We start from the raw sequence: 11815 nt of genomic DNA on the forward strand, positions 1-11815 counted from the left end.
TGGGTTTGGCTTTCTGTCTAGGAAGAGTGAGGGAGAAGATGGCCCTCAGTGAAGGAAGGGCTCTTGGAGACATGAACAGGACTCATTCCCATTTGCTAAAATATGAAAAAATACACCATAGAAGGCAATTCATTTTATCCAAGGAGAAGAGGATCACTTATAGGTCATGAGCAAGTGATTTGTGTCCTGGAGGATCCATGTTATGAAACTCTAGAGTCAGTGAAAGCATGTACAATTTCCTGGACGGCTCATATAAACATATGACCTACTGCTGAGGTTTCTACATTTTTTTTAAAAAAATTACCAAGGAACACCAAAAAGATAAAAACTTCAAGCAATTAGAAACGGGCCAGTATTCATTCTGCTCAAGGCATTGATGTGAAACATTTCCCAAAGAACTTGTCAGTTCTAGTCCTTGTCTCCCCTGCCCCGCATCCTGCCCGCATCGGGCACTGCAGTCACAGAAGAGTTGCTGATGAGCCAGAATTTGCCTTCCTGGTTCCCAATCACCCCTTCTGCTTTCCTTATCTATCATCATTCTCTTTTTCTTTCCTGATTTTAAGAGAGGAGCTAATACATTCATTCATACTGAGATGTAAGGATCTAAGAAGATTTATACAGCCCACCCAGGGACATTTACATTTCACCTGGAAGAATTAAAATATAGAATTTGAAACTCTCCAATTTTTTTTCCCCAGGCAGTGTTTTTTACCCCTCAAACCAGTCAGACTCTAATCAGATTCTGGCTGCACCTGTCAGACCACCTTAGAAATTTCTTTCCCAAAGTCTCCTTTCCTGGTCATTTTCTTAGTCATGCACTACTTTCAGAAGCCCAGACCATATTCTCTCCCGTCAGCCCTCTTGCCCAGAGCCCTATGCCAAGTTAAGTTGTTCATTGGGTACAGAAATGTCTCCAAGGCATCCTGTAAATCTGTCAAGGCCAATTTAGAAACAGAAGACTGAGGCCAAATGGAAAAGTTAGGGAAGCATTTGTATAGAACAGACGTAGCCTAGGCCTGAAGGCAATTTACTACTAATCTGACGCACGGCTTCAACCAAATGAGACCAAATGGATGTTGGCAAAGAGCACAAGGAAAGTTCTATCTTCACTCAGGCCTGTAGCCTGTCCTAGAACAAAGGAGCAAAGGTTCCTTAAACATAAACATAGCCAACTCTCTGCAGGAAAACAGAGTCTCTCTTTCATATCTACAAAATCAAAATCAGTGGGGGCTGGGCCTAGGAATCTGTATTTTTAAAAGGCTCTACAGGGGAGCTGGAAATCACTGATCTAAATTAAAGTGATGACAAGTAAAAAGCCAAAGTAAGGGTGCTTTGTGCTAGCTTTTGTTTTATGGTGCTGTGGACATCAACAACAGATAATGTGGCATTTCTCTTACTTATTTACTTATTTTTCAAAACAGCAGGAAGCCGCTGAGATAGGAGACTGTGTTCAACAAGGCAGCTCTAAATGACCACAAAGGGCCTGTTGTATCACCCTTAGAAGAGTCACCAAGCATCAACAGTGACAAGTCCAGTGAAAATATCTTCTATGGTTTTGGTTTTCTCCTTTCCCTTGATTCATGGAAAACTCTTTTGCTCAAACTAAGTTATAGGGCAGAAGGCCTTTTTTATTTCTGTATGGGGGCAATTTGCAGCTGAAACAGAAGGCCCCAAACAGAAAGGAGGATCCAAGGAAGTTTACAGTCCGGAGAGTGAGCAATAGGGACATCTTGTAATCCCATGTGGAATTGTCCTCACATTTAGGGAAAAGGCTGGCAAGGCTGACTCTTGGTGGCCAGAGAAGCTGCGTCTCTCTCACATGAGGAGTCCATAACAAGACCCATCCCATGGGTGAAAAGCCCCCATCTTCGAGGGGCTAATCCAGTCTCCGTCTGAGGACAACTACCCCACCATCTTGCATAATCCTTCCATGGCTCCTCTCTTCTTTACGTCAACCCTGTTTGCTTTCTCTTCCAACCTCCTTATTTCTCCCAGTCATCCAGCCTAAAAATCTTTGAGTCTATGAGATGTAATACAAAGAGAAATTGATCTAGGTTCTGAAAACCTGAGTCTGTATCCCAACACTATGACTTCTTGGACATGTGACTTTGGATAAAACACATACTTTTTTTACAGCTCTATGCCTCCATTTCAAATAACTACCCAATTCACCCCTCAGGGCTGTTGTGAGGATCACATAAGCTATGTGAAATGTACCCTGTAACTTACTTATCTCTGCACACATATGGTCTTGTTCTTGACACACCCATACCCTTACAGCTATATTCAATCAGTCACTAGTCTTGCTGATTCTGATCTCGTTTGGGTCCCTCTTGTACATTCTTTTCCATTTTCATTGCAACCACTGCCCTCCAAACCTACTCATTCAAACTGACCTGAGCCAACTGGTTGTTCACTGTTACAGTATTAGGTTCTGATAATGGCAGCCTTTGGGGGTTAGAGGGGGTGAGGGCTCTAAGTCTCTTCTCCCACCACCTGTCTACCAGAAGTTCTGTTACATTAAAGCAAGTCTGCAACCAAATTCTGACACACATAGACACCTACCAGCAAGCAGGAACTAAAACATCAGACCACCTGGTTTGAAAGCTCAGTGAAGTCCCAGCTTTCTGTCCTTTCACTTGAAGCAGGAAACTAGCAGTGGATTCAGTTAATTGGTCAGATGACAGAATTCTCCTTAAGCAGACTGACACAGATCTGGTGGAATTCTAAGACTCAAGGGCCATTCCAAAAGGTGCGAGCTGCTTATACCCTGCTCATGCAAAGGGAAAGATGCCTATACAATTTTCTAACCAACCTAATAAACACTTCTCATTTCACCAATGAAAAAATAAAATCTGACACACACTATGCTAATTAATTAACCTTCTGGTGCTCATTGGAAATAACTGTTACTGAAGTGTTAATATGAGACTCTGGAATATAACAGAACTACCCCTAAATTCTCCTAGCTGTCGAGTTGATTCTGACTCATAGAGACCCTATAGGACAGAGAAGAACTGCCCCATAGGGTTTTCAAGTAGCAGCTGGTGGATATGAACTACCGACCTTTTGATTAATAGCCAGACTCTTAACCACTACACCACCAGGGCTCCTTAGAAGATTTAGGAAACATCAAATGTTAAATAACTATGCCTATCAATTAGACAGACTTAAATACACACCCTCATATGTTTAAAAACAGAGTTGCTTTAAAGTAAATTATAGATAATAGAACAATGTCATAGATTTTTCCTTCTCCTTGTCAAACTGTTCTTCCTTCTCTTTTGAACATACCCCATAAGATTTAGCTCATTTCTTCTCTTCCTCTGAACTCAGATTAAGGCCCGATTTTCTGAAACAGTCTTCTATCCCTTAAATGATGTAATCTTCTCTTGGCATTTATTTCTTTTGCAAACACTTGAACTCCAGCACAATAAAAAAATCATGTAAGCTGGGAGAGGGAGGGGTAAGTAAAGCAGTGCCCCAGTTTCAAGGAGTTCTTATTCTAGAGAGGAGTCCCTGAATGGTGCAGTCAATTAGCATGCTTGGCTGCTAACCAAAAGGATGGAAGTTCAGATTCACCCAGAGGCACCTCAGAAGAAAGGCTTGGTGATCTACTTCTGAAAAATCAGCCATTAAAAACCCTGTGAGGCACAGTTCTACTCTGACACACATGGGGTCTCCATGAGTTGGGGTCAACTCAATGGGAAGTGGCTTTTTAGTCTGGAGAAGAGATGGACATTGTAACTGATGATAGTAATACAAGGCAGTGAGTCCCAGGAGAGATATGTGCACAGATGATGATGGAAGCACAAGGGAGGCACTCCTGAGAGGGGAACTTTTGGAGGAAGTGTTCTTGTAGAGGACTGTTGTAATAGCTGCACTAGCCTTAGAGAATGACTGAGGAGTTGGCCTGTGGTCCAGGCAGCATTCCAGGCAGAGAAAACAAAAGCAAAAAAAAAAAAAAAAGTCTTTCAGTGTATTAAATTCCTCCTCTGCTAGCATATCATGTACATCATTTCATTTATTCCTCATAACAACATTCTGAGATAGATACTATTATTCTCTTCATTCTACAGATGAAAAGCTGTGGCTTAGAGCATTCAATAATGTGCCTAAGGGCATACAGCTAGGAATTGGCAGAGTCAGGATTGGAACCCAGGTCCTTCTGATTCCTAAGGCATTACACTATGCTCTGTTTGGGACCTATATCCAAGCAATTGAGGGGAGCTGAAACAGGATGGTATGCAATGAAGGTGGAGAGGTCCATCAGCCAGAACATGGATTCATGATTTATTTTCTCATCTAGAGTGTAAGTACCATTTCTCTGCTTTTCCTACAGGGTAAAATGCACAGTAGGGGTTCAGTAGAATTGAGGGATTGAATTTAGAGGGTAGAATTTCCAGAATAAATTGTACCCATCACTGCTGGTAGTGATTCACCTCTTCCTTACAAAATGGCCTGATTTCCCTTTACAAATAACTGGTTGCCGTCCTTCCAGTATGCCCAACATCAATAGACATTGAGTGTCTTCCATGGGGCAGGCACTGTTGGGAGCAGTGGGGTTTCAGCAGGGAGTAAAATACACAAAGTCCCTTCTGTTTAAGAGCTTAAAACAACTTTCCCCTAGTTTGACCCCTCTTGTTCCATCTGAAGAGCCCTGGTGTCACAGTGATCAGCTGCTGATGAAAGGCCAGTGGTTAGAACCCACCAGCTGCTCCTCGGGAGAAAGATGTGACAGTCTGCTCCCATAAATATTCACAGCCTTGGAAACCCTATGGGGCAGTTCTCCCCTGTCCTATAGGGTCACTATGAGTCAGAAAGGACTCGATAGCAGTAGGTTTGTCTTTAGGGTTTTGGTTCCCGAAACATGCCAAGGAAATGAAGCCCAGTGGCTCTAAAAGTGGATGCCCCCAAAGAGGTAGGCTAACCTTGCATTGTGCCAGCCCCCTGACCCCACCAACCACCACCAGTCCCTCCAGCCACCATTATCACTGGTAGGTCTCTGCCCCAAGGGACCAAGGCAATAACTTATCTGGCCACCAACAGCTTGTTTAGGAAACACCCTCTGACTTTTCCAAGTGGTCCAGGGCAGTCAGAACCTATTGAGTCAGTATCGCCACTCAGGCAAGGCCCAAGAGCTCAGGCTGGGGGAGGCAGTGGGCTTTTTCCCCTAAGAGGAGGGTACCTCTATTCAAACTCTACTCTGCAGGAATGCCTGCGGTGCCAAAAAGGAAAAGGAAAAGGTTCAAAACCAAGTATTTTGATGTGTTTAGTCTAGTTTTCAGATCTCGTTTTCTTTTACTCTGAAAGCTAAACATGGTGAATGTGGAGGTTAGAATCATACTCCTGGTTGTGTCTGAACGAAGGTGGGTGCAGGCATGGGAGTCCACAGGAGGCCGTTGTCCTCGCTTTCTGCCCTGCTGCATGGCAGAGTGAAGTGAGGGGGGACTCGTAAATCCAGGACCCAGAGAGAGGCAGGTGGAGGTTGCTCACATGGTGCCTCGGATAGCATACTGTGGGATCATGTCAACCCAAAGCACAGGTCTCCTCAGCAGCAGATCTCTTCACTCACCTCTGGGACCAGCTTGCAGAGTGGGCCTCGGCCTCAGCCCCGGAAGTCAGGCTCTTCTCTGAGTCCTCACCCACCTCGCTGGCCTGCGCCCAGCTTTTGTGACCTCGTCCCCAGGGTGCCCTATGCCTCTTCTTCCCACAGGCTGAGCCAGCTGTCCCTGCCAGGGGCTCCCTCCTGGGGCTTCTGGCAACAGAGGAGGTTGTGTGTCTGCTAGCCTCGGCCCTGAGGCCTGTGCTCCTCTTCCTGCCTGGGTCTTCCTCTGTGGGGCCATGGCGAAGGCCCAGGATTACTGGATCCCGCACCTTTCCTTGGACTTGACATTGATCCAGGTTTGGAGCACTAGCTGCATCCTGAACTCAGCTGTAAGGTGCTGTGATACCCCCCACCCCAAAGGCCCTCCTCCTTCTCCCCAACTACGGGGTCTGATTGCCACCATGGCCTAAGCCAGAGGTCAGCAAATTTTATGTAAAAGGCCAGATAGTGAACAGCTTAAATATCAACAGATGAATGGATAAACAAAATGTGGCATATACACACAATGGAATGTTATTCAGCCGTAAAGAGAAATGATGTTCTGATGCATGCCACAACACGGATGAACCTTGGCAATGTTATGCTGAGTAAAGTCAGTCACCAAAGGACAAATACTGTATGATGATGATACTTACATAAAAATCTACAATAGGCAAATGTATAAAGACCAGGGGCAGGAGGGACAGAGAAAAGAGGGGTCATTATTTGGGAAACACTGAGTTTCTGCTTATGGTGATGGAAAATTTGGCAATGGATACTGGTAATGGTTGCACAACATGATTAGTGTAATTGGTGTCACTAAATTGTACACGTGAAAAACTGGCAAACGTGTTATATATATTTTTGCAGCAACAAAAAAGGTTTAAAAAAGGGGGGGGCACATATAATTTCTGACACATATTTTTTGGTTTTCATTCTGTGTTTTTCTTACAACTCTTTCTAAATGTAAAAACCATTCTTATCAGGACCATGGGCCACATTTGGCCCTGAGTTCATGGACACCCTTGTGAGATTACATTGGTCTTTCTCAAGTCCAGCAGAAGCAGGATGATGACTTCCTCAGGAGGCTTCCTGAAACTCAGGGGAGCTATGCGCAGGCAAGTGGCCCTGCCTGGGTTGTGATGTCACAATCCTATAAGTGCCTTGACGGTGCAGTGGTTAAGTGCTCGGCTGCTAACCGAAAAGTCGGTGATTCGAACCCACCAGCCGCTCCGTGGGAGAAAGATGTGGCAATCTGTTTCTGTAAAGATTACAGCCTTGGAAACCCTATGAGACAGTTCTGCTCTGTCCTATACAGTCGCTATGAGTCGGAATCAACTCAATGGCAATGGGTTGTGATCATAAGTAATGAAGAGAGAGGTTTAACCAAGAGGGGGCAGGATTTTTCATCAAATTATTCTTCGTTAAAAATACAATTCCTTATTAAAATAGACAAATTTGTCAGTTTTTAAAATAATAGTATTCAATCACCACAACACTAATCATCGATACCAATCCCGGAGGACCTACTAAGTGCCAAATTCTGTGTGCCGTGATTCACAGCTATTTCCTCTTCTGGCCCCACAGCTGCCCTCCAAGCTAGATACCAACGCACCTCAGGGGTCAGCTGAGGCCACGGTGTCATCTGAGACTAAAATAAAATTGGCGTAACCCCTCCATCTGAAATTCTGTGGGAAGGCCAAGATTTCTGCAGGTTCCTAGGAGGTAAAATTCTCAAGGCACTTCTGGCTGCGGTTTCTGCTCTTTCTCTCTGTCCCCTCACACAGTTCTCCTCTTTCCGCTGTTAACTGTGGCCTAAGACTGGGAACACAGTTCTTTCCTATGATTCCCTGCCAGATACAGGTTGTTTTGTGTGTAAAGCCGACTTGACTGAAGGCTTAATACAGCAAGAGGCTTGACCTTGAAAGAACACAGTGTCAAATTGACACATTTCTATGAAATTGAGTATTATCCACCTGTTTGGAAAGTCATTTGGCCACTCCAGTGAACCTCAGGGGTGTCCCATTAGCCACCTTTCTCCGGAGCCTCCCTCCCTCTCCACCTCTCCATCTTCTGGGCTCACCCAGCCCCTGCATCCCTACTCATTGTAGCCCCTGCATCCCTACTCACTGTAGCCCCCCATCCCTGCTCAGGCTTCTTCTTGTCATCCATGAGGACCTCCACGACGGCAAAGGGGCATCATGCCAGGCCTCTGAACTATCATAGCTTGCAAAACATCCATCTTCCCAGTCTCCTGGGTCTCACTAGTCACCATAAATGGCAGAGAGAGGTTGAGAGGGTATTTTCCCCTTGTTTGAATGATAATATCGCCTTTTAAAAGTGAAGTGGCTGTAATCTATTTTTGGTTTATAGTTACAACCTTTTCTGTTAAGCTCACACCCACACTTTACCAAGGAGGAAACTGAGGCTGACGCTCAATAACTTGCTCAGGATAACTGGGCTGAAAAGTGGCCGAACTGCAGCTAAAAGCAGGGCCTGACTCACTCTACTCTTCCCCAAACCAGTGGTTCTCACACCTGAGTGTTCCCTAAGTTCACAAGGAGAGTTTGTTAAATACAGCTGCTGGGCACCACCCACCAGAGTTTCTGATTTAGCAGGTCAGGGACAGAGCCTGAGAGTGTGCCTTTCTGCCCAGATCCCAGGTGATGCTGGTCCAAGGACCACTTTGAGAACCACTGCACTAGACGTTGGATGTTCTGTAACCAGGGTATGTGTGTGAGGAGGGGGGCAGAAGGGGAGGCATGGATATAAGTGATAAATATGGGCATTTTCCTCATAATCCTTAAATGCTGTACTCGCTGTTTAATCTAAGCTGTATGTAAGTCTTGATTACAGTACATTTTTCTAAAGAAGAACTCCTGTCTTGGAGTCTGGTGGCCTGTGGCCTGTTACGCTGTCACACCAGTTTGTTGTAACACCAGACTGGCAAATTACCACCCATTCTGGCCTGCTGCCTGATTTTGTGCAGTCCATGAGCTAAGAATGGTTTTTACATTTTTAAATGGTTAAACATTAAAATATTTCATGACATGTGAAAATTACATGAAATTCAAATTTCAGTGTCCAGAAATAAAGTTTTGTGAGAACGCAGCCACACCCATTCGTTTTACGTATTGTCTATGGCTGCTTCCCTGCTATACCAGCAGAGTGGAGTTGTTGCAAAAGAGACTCTGTGGCCCTCAAAGACTAAAACATTGATCATCATCATCTGGTGGTCCCTTACATAAGAAGTGTGCTGACACCTGCTCTATTCACTCATTTCTATGCTGTGACTTTCCTAGTAAGAGGAATCTAATTTTATGGGTTTTCCCATGTAGTCAGTGTGACTCTCTGTTGCTAATAATGTCCACTCTTTAGAGCAGCTAGTTCATTGTCTGTCCTTGAACACAGTGGGAGGTAGTTACTGACCCTGGAAAGTTCCTAGCAGGCATCAGTGTACACTCACCTACTTTTTCCTCAATTAGGAGTCGCCCTGCCAGTGAACCAGTTTGGGAAGCAGACCTTTCTGTTTCCTTAGGAAGTTCTTGTATAAACTGAAATGGAATGCAGTCATTCCTTTGACAAGCAGAAACCTTTAATACAGAGCCTGGAGTCAGAAAAGCCCCAGCTTTCTCTGGGAATGATTTCCTCAAAGCACCTATATGTCTTCCTGTATAAAAAATGTTAACACATAAGGTTGAACACAAAAAGTGATCAATGCCTCTTAACATTTAGAGGACTTTTTGGACAGTTCATCCCTCTTCATCTACAGCAGAGCTTAAGAGAATTTCAAAACAAACCTCTCTAGGACGCTTAGAATAGATGCAGGACACGTTCAGAGTTCATGTTCTCCTGGTTCCTACTCAAGAAAGCATGTCAAGAAAATATGTCTCCTCTTCCAAGAATATGCTGGGGTCCTTCTGGAACTCAGAAAGCTTCTTCGGCCTTCTGGGCAGATTCTCTCAGACTGTTCATCTAGGGCCATTTAACAACCAGCGCAAAGGCAAAGACTTTATGTAAAACCCCACCCAACAAAATCCAGTCATTCTTTCTGAATAGAAGACAAATTTCTTTGCCTGAGTAATAATTTTCTAGCTTCAGTGTGAAAGCCCTGCATTCAGAGAAAAGCCACAGATTTGGCACTAGACAAAGTGAAAGCCATCTGGCCCCTCTTGAGCTCCTTGGCTTGAATTCCTGAAGCCATTGTTCCTGTCTTTTGGGAAGCCTAATGCAAAGGCATTCCCTCGGCGACTGAAAACAATAGAAGGCAAGTAATAAGTAAAATAAGGAGCTTGTAACAGGAGGAAATATGTGAGCATTTAAAAGTCTCCTTTTGAGTGAAAAGACCACAGCTGTACACTAGCAGGGCCAGGATATGTTGCAGGTTAGGCTGCAGGAAATCTGGTATTGTCTGGCTGTAGGGAAACAGTGGTGTTTATATAAAGATCTCTCTGATCACATGCTCACCTAGTGGATGGTTCTTGGCTCATGTGGAAGTTCTGTGAGCTTATATTTAAAGGGGCAACTGTTTTCCCAGTAGGAGAAGAAAGAGAATAAATTTCTGTGAGAAAGCAAAGGGCAGAAAGGAAAGCTTTGGAATAAATGCTTTGTAGAAGCTGGGTCCTCAGAGGCCTGGTGTCTAGAAGTAATTGGTTTAGTGCCTCAGTAATTAGCCATTACAGAAAAAACTACTGTGGAGGATGGCATTCCATGGCAGATACAAGTAGTATAATTTTTAGGTGGCAGTTCTACTATTTTCCTTGAACCCTGTAAACCCACCTTATTCCTTGTCAGCAAGGGTCTCAGCAGTGTAGAGATACAGCACCTCCTCCCAGTAGCCCGTGGAGTTCTCAGAAACTATCATGCACTTGTTTTATTATTATTATTTGATGAGGCTTGTGTGTGTGCTCCCTAGACCCAACCAGGGATAGTTCTCTAGTGGACTCAGTGGCTACAAGCAAAAGTAATAACAAGCACATCCTATCTGCTGTGACTCTGGGATCAGCAGCCACAGAATCAAAAGGACCCTCCTGATTCAAAGGCCAGCCTGGGTCAGCAGGCAAGGGTATTGGGCACCATTATGAGGTGCCATCCCTGCTACCCGCTGCTCAACTTCCTCAATCAAAGAAGAACGGGCAAAGAGAAAATTCACTGTCTGAGGACACAGTTGTGGAATATGGACCACAAATTAAATGCTTTTTTGCCTCAGTGGTCCAGGGACTGTGAAATCCTATCATGAGGATTTCCTTCCTCCTTGCTTGTTGGCTATATTTATAGAGCACTGGTTTTTAACCAAAAGGTTGGAAGTTTAAACCACCAGCCCGCTCCATGGGACAAGGGTGTTGCAGCCTGCTTTCATAAAGATTACAGCCTTGGAAACCCTGTGGGGCAGTTCTACCCTGTTCTATAGGGTTGTTATGAGTCAGAACTGACTTGATGGCAGTGGATTTGGTTTGGTTTTGGGTAGTCTTTATGTGTGGTCATCATCATGGTGGGGCAGGGTGAAGGAAATCTTTCCACAGCTATACTAACAGTTAAGGCTGGTAAACAGGTAGAAGAGCAAAGAATGGGAACATGTCTCTTGGAGTGTCCAGAATGTTCCAGGATAGCACTCTATGAGTATGATGTCATTGAATCCTCAGCACAACCCCCCAAATGTAGGGGCAAGTGAAGCCAGCCTTGTTCAAGGACACCCAGGGATAAGGACCAAAGATTCAGAATTCCAGTTCCTTTTTTGGACAGAGAAAACATGTGCCTTTACCAGTTTACTGTAGAAGTAATTACTAGGCCCTCCATTCTCCTAAAAGCTATAATGGAGCAGGAGGTTCTTAGGAGGAAGAACAAATATTTTGCAGACATTTACAAAAAGAATTTCCTTAAGCGGTATTTTGTGCCTGTAGAAGGCAGGGGCTGCAGATCAAACCACAGTTTGTTACTCTGACAATGGTGGCTTCTGCTGCTGCTGGCCGATAGTGGCTTTAAAAGCAAGAAAAGATGGCAGACTCTTGTAAAGGATGAACTGAAATAAAGCTAATGCCTCTTAAGTGCTTATGCTGTTGCCCTGCATGATTCTAAGCACTTTAAGTCATTAACTCATTTAACCTTCACAACAACCCTATGAAACCTGTTGCCATCGAGTAGATTCTGACTCATAGTGACCTTATAACAACCCTATGAGGTAAGTATTATTATGAGTCCCATTCTATAGATGAGGAAACTAAGGCAAAA

Source organism: Trichechus manatus, unplaced genomic scaffold (genome assembly GCF_000243295.1).
Source record: "Trichechus manatus latirostris isolate Lorelei unplaced genomic scaffold, TriManLat1.0 scaffold00063, whole genome shotgun sequence".
NCBI classification, from domain to species: Eukaryota; Metazoa; Chordata; class Mammalia; order Sirenia; family Trichechidae; genus Trichechus; species Trichechus manatus.